Genomic DNA, 15,445 nt, shown 5'->3' with positions numbered 1-15,445 from the left:
CCATTTTGAGTTAATTTTTGTATATGCGAAAGATAATGGTCTGCTTTTATTCTTTTGCGTATGGCTGTCCAGTTTTCCCAGAACCATTTATTGAAGAGACTTTCCTTTCTCCATTCTATGTTCTTAGCTCCCTTGTCAAAGATTAGCTGTCCATATGTGTGTGGTTTTACTTCTGGACTTTCAATGCTGTTCCATTGATCTGTATGTCTGTTTTTGTACCAGTACCACGTTGTTTTGATTATTATAGCTTTGTAGTATATTTTGAAGTCAGGAGTTGTGATGCCTCCAGCTTTGTTCTTTTTTCTCAGTATTGCTTTAGCTATTCAGGGTCTTTTGTTGCCCTATATGAATTTTAGGATTCTTTGTTCTATTTCTGTGAAGAATGTCATTGGGATTCTGATTGGATTGCATTGAATCTGTAGATTGCTTTAGGTAGTATGGACATTTTAACTATGTTTATTCTTCCAATCCATGTGTATGGGATATCTTTCTATTTCTTTATGTCATCATCATTTTCTTTCAATAATGTCTTATAGTTTTCATTGTATGGGTCTTTCACCTCCTTGTTTAAATTTATTCCTAGATATTTTATGCTTTATGTTGTGATTGTAAATGGGATTGTATTCTTGAGTTCTTTTTGTGTTAATTCATTACTAAAGTATAGAAATGCGACTGCTTTTTGTAAGTTAATTTTGTACCCTGCAACTTTGCTGTAGTTGTTGATTATTTCTAATAGTTTTCTGATGGATTCTCTAGGGTTTCTATATATAAAATCATTCATCTGCAAACCGTGAGAGTTTCACTTCTTCATTGCTTGTTTGGATTCCTTTTCTTCCTTTTTCTTCCCTAATTACTTTGGCCAGAACCTCCAGTACTATGTTGAATAAGAGTGGTGAGAGTGAGCATCCTTGTCTTGTTCTTGTTCTCAGAGGGATGGCTTTCAGTTTTTCCCCCTTTAGTATGATGTTGGCTGTGGGTTTGTCACATATGGTCTTTATTATGTTGAGGTACTTTCCTACTATACCCATTTTGTTGAGAGTTTTTATCATAAATGGATGTTGGATCTTGTCAAATGCTTTCTCTGCATCTATTGATATGATCATGTAGTTTTTATCCTTCATTTTGTTAATGTAGTGTATCACATTGATTGATTTGCAGATGTTGAACCATCCCTGTGTCCGTGGTATAAATCCCATTTGATCGTGGTGTATGATCTTTCTAATGTATTGCTGTATTCAGTTTGCCAATATTTTGTTGAGGATTTTTGCATCTATGTTTATCAGCTATATTGGCCTGTAATTTTCCTTCTCTGTATTGTCCTTGTCTAGCTTTGGTATCAGAGCCATGTAGAATGTGTTAGGAAGTGTTCCATCTTTCTCTATTTTTTGCAATAGTTTGAGAAGGATAGGTATTAAATCTTCTTTGAGTGTTTGGTAAAATTCTCCAGAGAAGCCATTTGGTCCTGGACTTTTATTTTTGGGGAGGTTTTTGATTAGTGTTTCAATCTCTTTACTTGTGATTGGTCTATTCAGATTCTCTATTTCTTCTTGATTCAGTTTTGGGAAGTTGTATGAGTCTAAGAATTTATCCATTTCTTCTAGCTTGTCCAATTTGTTGGCGTATAGTTTTTTCATAATATTCTTTTATAATCCTTTGTATTTCTGTAGTATCCATTGTGATTTCTCCTCTTTCATTTCTAATTTTATTTATTTGAGCCTTCTCTCTTTTTTTCTTTGTGAGTCTGGCTAAGGGTTTGTCAATTTTGTTTATCTCCTCAAAGAACCAGCTCTTTGTTTCATTGATCCTTTCTACTGGTTTTTTGCTTTCAATTTCATTTAGTTCTGTTCTGATTTTTATTATTTCTCTCCTTCTGCTGACTTCGGGCTTTGTTTGTTCTTCTTTTTCTAATTCTGTTAGGTGTAGTTTAAGATTGCTTATTTGGGATTTTTCTTGTTTGTTAAGGTGGGCCTGTATTACGATGAATTTCCCTCTCAGGACTGCTTTTGCTGCATTCCATATGAATTGGTATGGTCTATTTTCATTGTCATTTGTTGCCAGGTATTCTTTGAATTCTCCTGTAATTTCTTCAATGATCCATTTGTTGTTCACTAGCATGTTGCTTAGTCTCCACATCTTTGTCACTTTCCCAGCTTTTTTGTTGTAGTTGATTTCTAGTTTCACAGCATTATGGTTGGAAAAGATGCTTGTTATGATTTCAATCTTCTTAAATTTATAGAGGTTTGCCTTGTTTCCCAACCTATGATCTCTCCTTGAGAATGTTCCATACATGCTTGAGAAGAATGTGTAATCTGCTGGTTTGGGATGGAGTGTTCTGTATATATCTATTAAGTTCATCTGATCAAGTTTTTCATTTAAGTCCACTGTTTCTTTATTGACTTTCTGTCTGGATGATCTATCCATTGATGTAAGTGGCGTGTTAAGGTCCCCTACCTTTATTGTGTTGTTGTCGATATCTCCTTTTAGGTTTGTTAATAGTTGCTTTATGACTTTGGTGCTCCTGTGTTGGGTGCATATATATTTATAAGTGATACGTCTTCTTGTGGCGTGTCCCTTTTATCATTGTATATTGCCCCTTTTTGTCTCTCATTACCTGCTTTATCTTGAAATCTGCTTTGTCTGATGTAAGTATGGCAACACCTGCTTTCTTTTGTTTGCCATTAGCTTGGAGTATTGTCTTCCATCCCTTTACTCTAAGCCTGTGTTTGTCTTTAGGGCTGAAATGTGTTTTCTTGAGGCAGCAAATTGTTGGGTCTTGTTTTTTAATCCATCCAGCCACTCTGTGTCTTTTGATTGGGGAATTCAATCCATTTACATTTACGGTGATTATTGATATATGAGGGCTTAATGCTGCCATTTTATCACTTGTTTTTCACTTATTATGTACTTCCCTTGAGAAACACAACTGATTTTTGTAGGTTGATTTTGTATCCCGCAACTTTACTGTATTCATTTATTATTTATAAAAGTTTTTTTGGTGGATTCCTGAGGGTTTTCTATATACAAAATCAGGACATCTGAAAATAGTGACAGTTTTACTTCTTCCTTTCTAATTTGGATCCCTTTTATTTCTTTTACTTGCCTGATTGCTCTGGCTAGGACTTCCAATACTATGTTAAACAGGAGTGGTCAACATGGGCATCCTTGTCTGGTTCCTGTTCTTAGAGGGATAGCTTTCAGTTTTTCACCATAAAGAATGATATTAGCTGTGGGTTTGTCATATATGGCCTTTATTATGTTAGGATACTTTCCTTCTATACCCATTTTGTTCAGAGTTTTTATCAGAAATGGATGCTCTATCTTGTCAAATGCTTTCTCTGCATCTGTGGAGATGATCATGTGATTTTATTCTTCATTTTGTTAATGTGGTGTATCACGTTGATTGATTTGTAGATGTTGAACCATCCCTGCATCCCTGGAATAAATCCCACTTGATCATGGTGTATGATCTTTTTAATGTATTGTTGTATTCGATTTGCTAGTATTTTGTTGAGGATTTTTGCTTCAATGTTCATCAGTGATATTGGCCTGTAATTTTCTTTTTTTGTGTTGTCCTTCTCTGGTTTTGGTATCAGGGTAATGTTGGCTTCATAGAATGAGTTAGGAAGCTTCCTCTCCTCTTCAATTTTTTGAAAGAGTTTGAAAAGGAAAGGTATTAAGTCTTCTTTGAATGTTTGGTAGAATTCACCAGGGAAGCTGTTTGGTTCTGGGCTTTTATTTTGGGGGAGGTTTTTGATTACTGTTTTAATCTCCTTGCTGGTGAATGATCTATTCAAATTCTCTACTTCTTCTTGATTCAGTTTTGGAAGGTTGTATGATTCTAAGAATTTATCCATTTCTTCTAGATTGTCCAATTTGTTGGCATATAGCTTTTCATAGTATTCTCTTATAATCTTTTATACTTCTCAGGTGTGCACTGTAATTTCTCCTCTTTCATTTCTGATTTTATTTACTTGAGCCTTCTCTCTTTTTTTCTTGGTGAGTCTAGCTAGAAATTTGTCAATTTTATTTATCTTGTCAAAGAACCAGCTCTTAGTTTCATTGATTTTTTCTATTGTTTTTTAGTCTCTATTTCATTTATTTCTGCTTTGATTTTTATTATTTCTCTTCTTCTACTTATTTTGTGTTTTTTATGTTCTTCTTTTTCCAATTCCTTTAGGTTCACTGTTTGATTGTTTATTCTATATTTTTCTTGTTTGTTGAGTTTGGGCCAGTACTGCTAGAAAATTCCCTCTTAGAAAAGCTTTTGCTGCATCCCATAAATTCTGGTGTGTCATATTTTAATTTTCATTTGTCTCCAGGTATTTTTTTGATTTCTTCATTGACCCAATTGTTGTTCAGTTGCATTTTGTTTAATCTCCACATATTTGTGGCTTTTCTGATTTTCTCCCTATAGTTGACTTCTAGTTTCATACTGTTGTGGTAAGAAAAGATGCTTGGTATTACTTCAGTCTTCTTAAATTTATGGAGACTTGTTTTGTGGCCTAATATGTGATCAATCCTGGAAATGTTCTATGTGCATTTGAAAAGAATGTGTATTCTTTTGTTTTGGATGGAATTGTCCGTATATATCTACTAAGTCCATCTGGTCTAGTGTGTCATTTAAGGCCAATGTTTCCTTATTGATCTCCTGTTTAGATAAAGTATCCATTGGTGTAAGTGGAGTGTTAAAGTCCCCTACTATTATTGCATTACCGTCTATTTCTCCTTTTATGTGTGTTAATAATTGCTTTATATATTTAGGTGCTCCTATGTTGGGTGCATAGATATTTACAAGTGTTATATCCTCTTGTTGGATTGTTCCCTTGATGATTAAGTAGTGCCCTTCTTTGTCTATTGTTACAGTTTTTGTTTTAAAGTCTATTTTGTCTGATAGAAGTATTGCTACCCCAGCTTTCTTTTCATTGCCATTTGCATGGAGTATCTTTTCCCATCCTTTCACTTTCAGTTTGTAAGTGTCTTTAGGTCTGAAATGTGTCTCTTGTATGCAGCATATATATGGGTCTTGGTTTTTTATCCAATCAGCCACCCTATGCCTTTTAATTGGAACATTTAGTCCATTGACATTTAAAGTAGCTATTGATAAGTATGTACTTACTGCCATTTTTTAACTTTTTTTCTGGGTGTTTTAATAGTTCTTCTCTGTTCCTTTCTTCTTCTCTTGCTCTTTTCCCTTGTGGTTTGATGGCTTTCTTTAATAATATGTTTGGGTTCCTTTCTCTTAGTTTTTTGTGTATTTATTATAGGTTTCTGGTTTGTAATTACCATAAGGTTCAAATATAAGAACCTATGTATATAGCAATCTACATTAAGTTGATGATCTCTTTAGTTTGTCCTCTTTCTGAAAGCTCTGCTCTTTTACTCTCCTCCTCCCACCTTTTATGTTTTTGATATTATATCTAACCTCTTTTTTGTGCACTTGTACCCATTACCCTCTTATCATGGAAATAGATAATTTTTTCCTTTTTGTGGTCTTCTCTTTACCCCTTAAATAAGTCCCTTTAGCTTTTCTTGTAGCATTTCTTGTTTCTTGGTGATAAACTCCTTTAATTTTTGCTTGTTGGGAAAGTCCTTATCTCTTCTTCCATTCTGAATGATAACTTTGCTGGGTAGAGTATTCTTGGCTGTAGGTTTTTTCCCATTTTGGCACTTTAAATATATCATGCCACTCTCTTCTAGCCTATAAGGTTTCTGCTGAGAAGTCAGCTGATAGTCTTATGGTGTTTCCTTTGGTTTTTTTTCTTGATGAGAACTTTTAGGATCTAGTCTCTTAACAACTTTCAAATACATCAGATGCAGTGTTAACTTTAGTCATCACGTTGTACATTACACCCCCCCATACTTATTTATCTTATAACTGGAAATTTGTACATTTTGATCACGTTCATCCAATCCCCCCACCCTGTTATTGATTTCTAATATCATCCCATTGTAGTCTGAGAAAATAATTTGTATGATTTCAATTCTTTTAAATTTATCATGACTTGTTTTATGGCCTAACATATGGTCTATTGTGGAGATTGTTCCATGTGTATTTCAGAAGAATGTCTACTCTGCTGTTGTTGGTTGGAATGTTCTTTAGATGTCTCTTACGTCTCATTGGTTTATGATGTCATTCAAGTTTTCTAGTTCCTTGTTAATCTTCTGTCTCATTGTTCTATCCATTATCGAAATCTTCAACCATTATTGTTGAATTATTTCTCCCCTTGATTCTATCAATTTTTGCCTCAGGTATTTTGGGATGATGTTTTTAGGTGCATATGTATTTATAATTGTTATATCTTCTTGATGGTTTGACCCTTTTATAATATACAATATAATATACAATGCCCTTCTTTGTCTCTTGTAAAAATTTTTAAGTTTAAGTTTATTTTATCTGATATTAGTATGGCCACTCCAGGTCTCTTTTGGTTACTGTTTGCATGGTATATATTTCCATCCTTTTACTTTCAACATGGGAAGATGAACACTCTAATTGTTTCCATAATATGATGAGATATGGACAAAGAATCCACAAACACATAATATATACAGCCAGCAGAAAGGGTCAAAAACCTTAGTGGATGCTGAACTTATACAAGTGTTAGGAACTATGAATCCAACAGATAATGGAGCAAAGATCATGAAAGGACAACTTGCCAAAAATTAAATAAAAATTAAATATAAGAATAAACTAGCAACTTAACTAAAATTAAAAAAACACAAATCAGAGCTACTCGTGTGATCCACAGCTGCTGTTGATCCAGAAATTAAGTGCAAATACTTAAAACTTTTGTACTAGTTTGGCATTGCTTTGGTATCCAAAGGTGTCTTCAGTGGACTTGTCTCGTTGATGTGAAGATTAGGTCAAGTGACATCAGACTCACAGGACTGATGCAGAAGTGGTTCCACATAGGTCCTAGTCATGTGCAGCAGGCCCACATAGTAGTCCACAGCAGATTGGAAATAAAATACAATATTAGTGCTTCACAATGGACAGTTTAGGACATGCTGATTTAGGAAAAGATTTTCCTTGTCCGATTATAAAGTTTAAAAAAGAAAAAAAATCCCTCAATACTGTCATTTTTGTGGATGAGCACTCCTACTGATAACAGTGTAATTGATACAACCATTAATGAAAGGAATTTAATAGCATTTATATAGACAAAATTATCTATAACCATTGAGTAATTAATTCTACTGTTAATCCTATGGTAATCATTGAATTGCTGGTTAAGAATCACAAATGATGACAATCACTATCTTATGAAAATAGTGGAAAACCATAACTTGAATTCATAACAATAAGAAGAGGCTAAATTTATTTTTATATTCATATGTTGAAACATTACATAATAATTTTAAAGTATGCTTACAAGAATTTAGAAAGTAGGCTTTATAATAATAAAATAATACGCACTTGTTTTAGAAAATACAGAAAAAAATATAAGAAAATAAAACTCAATAATCCCAATGTCCAAAGGTAAAAACTTAATATTTTGGTGGGGTTTTTTTCCTTCAATGTTTGTTACATTATTTTCTACACACACACACATACACAATTGACTTCATATACAGAAACTGAAATATAATAATGTACATTTGAAATTTACACAATGTTAAAAGCCAATATGACCTCAATAAAATTTTAAAAATTGACTTCATATATATATAACACGTTTTTACCCTTTTTTCCAGCTCATATTATTTTGTGAGCCTTTTCTCATCTATATTAATCAATGGCTGATAGCTAGTGTTTAGTGGCTTAAAACAACACGTGTCTGTTTCTCTCTAATCTATATTTCCATTTCTGGTTAGCAGAAGAACTCTACTTATCACTCAGGCATGTCATTTCAAACATTGTTGGTTTCTTGCTAAACCTGCAGTGTTTCCCTTTAGCAATTAAATGTTCCAGCCTGGAAATGATGCGTATCACTTCTGCTCATGACTCATTGTCAGACCGACCCAGGGCCCCACCCAGATGCAAGGTGTCCAGGAAGTTTGAGCCTCCCACATGCCCGGGAGGTGAGGAGCGAAAAACATTTAGCAAAGAGCACCAATGACTGCCATACCAGGTCCACAAAGCACCATTGCACTAAGTCAATAGCACTCCATCCCAGGAATGTACCCTAATTTATTCAACCATTCTCGTTGTTGGACATTTTAGTGTTTCCATGCTTTTTAGTCTTATAAAATATACCTGCAACATATTATATATTAATCTTTGATTCCACCTCTGATTATTCCCTTTAGATACATATCTTTAAAAGAAACTACTAGATCAAAGCATATAAACATTGTAATACTCATCAATTATCTTATCATTTTTTTCATAGCATTTGCACAAAAAAATTTGCTACCAACAGCAATGTAAAGTCCAATCAAACTCCAACTTCACCACCCCGTGTATTGTCATTTTAGAAATCGATGTCAACTTGATACTAGACAGAGTATCTCTTTGTTGTTTTAATTACTAAGACAATAATATATTAAAGTGCTTATTATATGGTGAAAAGTGACTGGGTAAAATATCTGCCATACAGAGCAACACTATGGATGGAGAGAAATCATTCATATATTACACCAGAGTTTAACGTGCTGTGAGTCCTGATACTTTTTGTCTTATCTGTATGGTTTTTCAATTGCTAATTTTACTACAATTGTCAGAATAACGTAACGTTTATTAAATTTATGGTAACGTAGTATTTCAGATCAGTAAGGGGCAGAAGAATTATTCAATGAATAGTACTGGGAAAATTGAGTAGGAAAAAAATCCCTAGCCACACTATACATGTTAATAAATTCCAGAATAATATCTATATGTAAATGAGCAAACAAACAAATAAAATAAATCTCAATGTAATGGTGTTATAATAAAATGTTGAATTAAAACTGGTAGAAAAGAATTTCTTAAGCAGTGTAAAAAGCATGGAAAAGATTTGTTCCCATAAATCCTTAAAACAACAGAACAATAGGAGTCAACAAAGTTTAAGGAAAAGTAACAGAATGGGGAAATATATTAACAACATGTTACGTGTATAGAATTAGTATCCAGAATATATAAAGAACCTCTGTAAATCAATAAGAAAATGGTAAAAATAAATCCTGATATAATAAGAGCAATGCAAATTAAAACTATCAACTATCTCTTTTGGATCCCTCATATTCATTTCAAAAAAAGATAATAAATAATATTTTGGTGGAAGTGATGGCAAAGTCTTTTTGGATCAAAATTTAGCAACATCTATTAAAATGTAATGTTATACATGCCCCTTGGCCCAGTATTTCACTTTGAGGTATATCTGTTGTAAACTGATAATAATAAAAGAAGGAATCAACCTCAACAGCCATGGATGTGGAATGGCAAAATAAATTAGGACACATCCATGCTATGGAATACTCGTCAGTAAATTAAAAACTAAGTTATGTCTATACGGAAAGATATGGAGAAATATCCAAGACATATCATTAAGTGAAAAAAAAAATTGCAAAACGGTCCATTTGGCGTGGTCTCATTCTCGGCGTCGCAGAGCTCGGAGGTTAGAGTGTGGCTCTGGGGCCAGACTGCCTGCTTTCCCGTCCTCAGCACGTCACTCGCTGCCTCAGGCAGGTCACTTAACTCCTTGACGTTGGTTCTCTCCTTTGTAAGATTTGTACAATGACAGGACCTATCATGTGGATTGTTCTGATCATCAAATGAGGAAACCACGTTACGTGCTTAGAAAAATCCCAGGCATAATGCAAGTGTTAGATATCTATTTAGTTAAAAACATACAAACCAAAATAGAATGATTTACCTACATGTACACTATACGCTTTTATAAATAGAAAGAAGAAAAGATGGGACGTTATTCACAAACTGTGAACCTTGGTACCTTCAAAGCCAGAAAGTGGGAAGAGAGGAAGCCAGGGAAGCTGACTTTTACTTCGTGTGAATTGTTAAAAATGCTGCCAATAAGGATACATGTGTATATTATTTGAGCAACTAAAAAATGCAAGTGATAGTTAAAATTTTTTTTAAAATTCATACAATTGATCTCTTCACATATAGTTATTACTTCTCTGAAATCAATTTACAACTATGTATATGCTATGGATTTACTTTTAATTTACTTTATGATTTACTGCATCCTGACTGATTTCTATCATTATATAGTTGACCTAAGGATCAATTTTCTTTCACATATTTAACTTTCAATTAATTTTCATTGAACAACTGCTATATTCTAGGAACTGAAGTAATGAAAGTAAAAGGTAATGGAATTTTAAAAGTTAATATAATCAAGTCAGTTCCTAGTAAAAGATAAAGATATGAATAACCAGCCACTGGACTGTGTAAGTCCTTGGGAAAGCTAGGCACTAGGGAGCTTGAGGAATGCCAGAGAGAGTTCATTCTGCCAGGGAGCCCATGCACTCCACAAAAGCAGGGGTCCTGAGCTCTGGATCACCATCCAACCCTAGCACCTGATGCTGCTGAGTAGATGAAGAATTTGGGGAGGAGGCAGAGTTCTGGAAAAGGAACGAAAGTGAGATGCAGGCAGGGAAAGGGATGGGGTTAGGACGGCTTGGAAGGAAGCAGGGTGCAGGGATGGACGATGTCTCACTAAGGTGGCCCAGTGGCTGCCTCCTTACGTTTCCCACTGCTCTTGGGGTTGAAATACAGCCCTTTCCATGTAATTGACATGAATAGATAAATGAAATTCACCACAACCATTCCAAAAAGCACATAATAAAAGGAAGTCCCTGGTACCTGTTTTGATGTCATGTAACATCATGAATAAGACTGTTGTTATATGGACAGTCTAAACCCTCAACAAAAATTAAAATTTGGGCCAAGAGAAAGTCTTTAAGGGGGCTGGCCCCGTGGAGTAGTGGCTAAGTGCGCGCACTCCGCGGCTAGCGGCCCAGGTTCGGATCCCGGATGCACACTGACGCACCGCTTGTCAGGCCATGCTGTGGCATCGTCCCACATAAAGTGGAAGAAGATCGGCATGGATGTTAGCTCAGGGCCACTCTTCCTCAGCAAAAAAAGGATTGGCATGGATGTTAGCTCAGGGCTGATATTTCTCACACAAAAAAAGAAAGTCTTTAAGGTCAGATATTGGCCTTTCTCATTTACTGGCTTTCACACGACTCTTCTTGGTATTTTCTGACGAAGCCACCTCCATTTGACCCAGCAATGAGATGGCGGCAGCTATTATCTAAAAAGAAAATGGCATTCCCAGTCTACAACTTCTTCAGGAAGTGAAACATGAAAAAATACATGCACGTGATTTTCTTTCAGTAGTTAAAGAGGAGCTTATGGTTAAGTAGACCATAGCTATAAGAAAACACTCATTTGGTATGCTTGGTTTATTTTTTCTAGAGGCCAATTAAAATTAGTTATCAGTTACTCAAATTTTTCCCTTTCCAGGGTAAACGTACAAAGATCAAAGTGTCAAATGAGGTTAAACACTGCTATCTTCATAGCACCGTATGAAGTTGCAAATGTCCTGTTAATTGGACCAACACAGACAGTTTTGTGTGGTTAAGCCTCAGGAGTAGTCATTAGATTGGTTAAAATGCAAATTTAAAACAGAATACAAAATAAAGCAATATTTTAACCTTTTAAAACACTATGTCTTCGGACTTATTGTCAAAATGCTGATTTGGTCAAGACTAAAACAGCCCTTAATATATCTGAATGTTGTACTCTTAGTTTAGGGAATAGCAATCTACATTTCCAATTTTCAAAAAGAAGTGGAATTAAACACAACTTTACTCCATCTTCAGAACTAAAATTAATGACCTATTTAGTTTTAATGTTGAAATTTATAAAATTTTAATATTGAAATTTATAAAATTTATAAAAAGAAGTTAATAATAGTGTTAGAATAATTGAACATGATAATAAAATATTTCTTACATTACATTTTTAAATGGATTACAAGTACCAATTCAACTAAAATTAACTATGGATTTACCTTGTCACTATAGGTCTAAAATTTATTTCTTTCTTCAAAAAGAGATGTGATCATTGCTGTTTCCTCTTTGATGAAGTAATTTAACAATCAAAAATGTATTAAATACTTTTATCGTCAACTAAGTAATTTTACTTGATAATCCATTTATTTTCTAAAAACGCAAAATGATTTGCAAAGTAGAAATTAATTTATGTAAGCACAAACGCATTTCTCACGAAAATACATGCCCGTCCCCACCTCAAGGTATTTCCTTTGAAACTCTCCAACTGCTGATTTTCAATCAATCATTCTATTAAAATAAATTTGTCAATTGAAATGAAAACATCCAACAATGCCTTTATATGGTATTACTTGTTTGGATAATAATGAAGATATTACGGACAGCTTAGAAAACTGCTTTTTAATTTAAAAAGAAAGAAAAGAAAAGAAAAAGAAGAATCCCACACATTCAGAAGGCAGAGAATGACTCTTGAAATAACGAGACGTAGAAACCTTCCCCAAATGTCACTTTCACTGACTCACTCAGGAAAGGAAGAAGCAGTGCAGCGCACTGCACAGAGTCTGGCTGTCCCAGCGAAGACCTCACCCAGAGAGGTTGGGCGCATATGGACGCCATTCGTAACCAGGGGAGAGAACCCACGGGTCAGCCTAACCTTTGGTGTCTGCCTATCCATCTGTTTTCACATTAGTTGCAAATTATAGAATCCTCCAGACCCAAATGACCATAAATCAGTACTATGAGCATGTACACTTTTCCCATCTGTCATAAAACAATGAATTAAATTCATGCCTGTCAAAATACGCAGCAGCAAAATGGCCTTCTTCTGCAGCCGAAGGAATACAAAGCTTCACCTCATGGCTGTAATTTATGGCCTCCATGGGGCTTGGGGTGATTAGGCCTTGGCCCACCAACACACAGAAAAACAGTAGGAACTCCAATAACTCCAAATGGAAATCTTGGGTCAAATTTATCAAACAAATCAGAGAGAAATCTATTTCTGTTTGGAAAAGGAGGAGATATATTACATGTTTAGTGTTCGTGCATCGCTTTGGAACTTTTGGCTATTCGGTATTTGTGAGTTTTGGAATTTCTTGCTTAAATAGTATCACCAAAGGACGTGTAATGTATTAGACATGAGCCATTTTTAGCCAAATAAAATATACAATGGCAAGCAAAGAGGTTTTTCAATGTTAACATCAACATATTTGTGCAAATGATGTAACTGAAAATTTTCTAGGTAGACCTAAAAAAAAGTATAGCTTTAGTACTGGAAAAATACACTGGGAGAAAATGAAATATGTTAGCAATAGGAACCAAAAAAAGGTAATAAAAAGAGGAGGGAAACCAAAGCGATAAGGTGTATGCATAGACTTGAACTATTCTCTGCCAGCCAGTTTATATCAATCCTGCCACACAGTCAATGTTTTTTTAAAACTTTCCTTCTATAAAACTGCCTAAAAGTCAAATATAGCTTGGCATCTGAAAGCAAAGAGACAGAGAAAAAACAGCACAATGCAAGGCAGGCAAAAACACTGATGTTCGCCATAGAAAAATTATTGGTCACAGTCAGATGTGATGAAAAATAGACGGAGGTAATTTGGTTGGGTGGCTGGGAGGAGAGGGGGGTTGCAAACCAAAGCGTGTTTGCTACACACTCTTCTGGAGGTTTTGGCACTTGTCCCTCATTATAAGCCACAGTGTGCTTGAACTGGTGTTTATCACGGAGACCCGCAGGCATTCATTCAATCATAAAGTCGTATTTCACCAAACACCCCTGCTGTATTAGAAACGTTCTGCAGCGTTAGAGCCAGCAAAATGAGAAGACGATGTGGCAGTACTGTATGTCACAGATCTGGTTAATATCCAGCCGTGAATTATTGAGTCTTGAAGAGAAATTCCCTGGGTGTTCAATATCACTTCCACGGGACTAGAACCCGCGTCCAACAACAGTTCTCAGGTCGTCGGCAAAATATTGTTCCTGCCAAGAGTAATGATGTTCGGTCTTCATCTCTGGTACCTGGGCTGTGTCACCCCATGGGCTCCCGTCAATGCGAACCCACAGAGATGGGGCACGTCCCCAACATCCAGCACTCAGCAGCCCTTTATGGTTGAAATACCTTTGCTTTCATTTATTGCCTCTGCATACTGGGGGCCTGCCGGAGAATATTGTGTTTCATGCTGGCAGCAAGGTGCAGCAGAGGGAGTTAAGAAACAGGCTTTGGAAACACTTTACTAGTGCTGTGGTTTACTTGCCTTAGAAAAACAAACAAAGTTAGAAATACCAATTTGACACAGACATTGTGGAGAGTAAACTTCACGAGCTTCACAGAGTCTCAGGATGGTAGTTTCCTGATAAATAAGAGCCTTCTTGTCTCTCTCTTTCTTTTCTTTCCTACTTTCTTTTCTTCCTTGTCTTTCTTTCTTTGTCTTTCCGTTCTTTCATTCTTTCCCAGTTGTTTTTCTCTCTTTACTTTTCTTTCTTTCCTTCTGCTTTCTGTCTTCCTCCTGTACACGGATGCCAATCACTCATTCATGCATACAATAGTCCAACTGCCGAAACCAAATAGTGGTTGCCTGTATGTAGAGTGTTATGGCAAACTGAGATATTAAACAAGAACACACACTTAATGATTAATTATGGCTGGGATAATCGCCGAGAGTGAAATCTTCCGGTTGTTGAGCAGCATGGTGGAATCCGATCACGTACTGGTTTTCTGTACCCCTAAGCTAAGAAGTCCCACCTCAAACCAAACAAAACAATCAAGGTTGTTTTCCTCTAAGGCACATCATCGCAGTTATCATTGTAACCACTGGTTTATTACTTCATACCCAATAAAGTGCCTCACGTTTGTTTTATTGCAGCCATGTATGTTCTTAATGGGAAACTGTAGTAGCTCCTATTATGTGAAACTGACCACCAATAACTCCAGGCTTATTTTATTTGAGAGAGAATTTATTAAATAAGAACATATGTTTGAAAGAGAAGAGAATGTGCCACTGAGTTTCTGTTCTCCTCCTATTTACTTCCCAAACCAAAGGTTACAGAAGCCACTTGCAGTTGATTAAACCTGTCCCCTGCCATCCGAATCCATTGCCAACAGCAGTCATCAAAATCAAGTGGAGAAATTAAAAAATAATTACAACTTCTAAAGATAAAGTTGCAGATGGGAATTGTTTCAGGAGAGCTAATGCAAAAAAAATATTGAATGGAGAAAAATCATTTCATTCTGTTCACTTTAAATTTATTTTTTTCAGCTCTAACAATGCAGACACACACACACACACTTGCCAAATATTAGATCACAGACATCAAACAAATATATATCAACAGGTTTTTAGAATTTGAAGGAAATTATCTAATAATGCATCTAGATAAAATTTATATTTGATTTATCATAAGCCTATTTTCCTTTTTAATCTCTATCTTCATGTATGTATGTGTTTTAAAACATATTCTTTTCTTCAAATTAAAAAACTATTTTTA

Source organism: Ceratotherium simum, chromosome 21 (assembly GCF_057802395.1).
Source record: "Ceratotherium simum simum isolate JZ-2026a chromosome 21, ASM5780239v1, whole genome shotgun sequence".
In the NCBI taxonomy this organism is placed as follows: domain Eukaryota; kingdom Metazoa; phylum Chordata; class Mammalia; order Perissodactyla; family Rhinocerotidae; genus Ceratotherium; species Ceratotherium simum.
Note: the sequence above shows the minus strand (reverse complement) of the source record.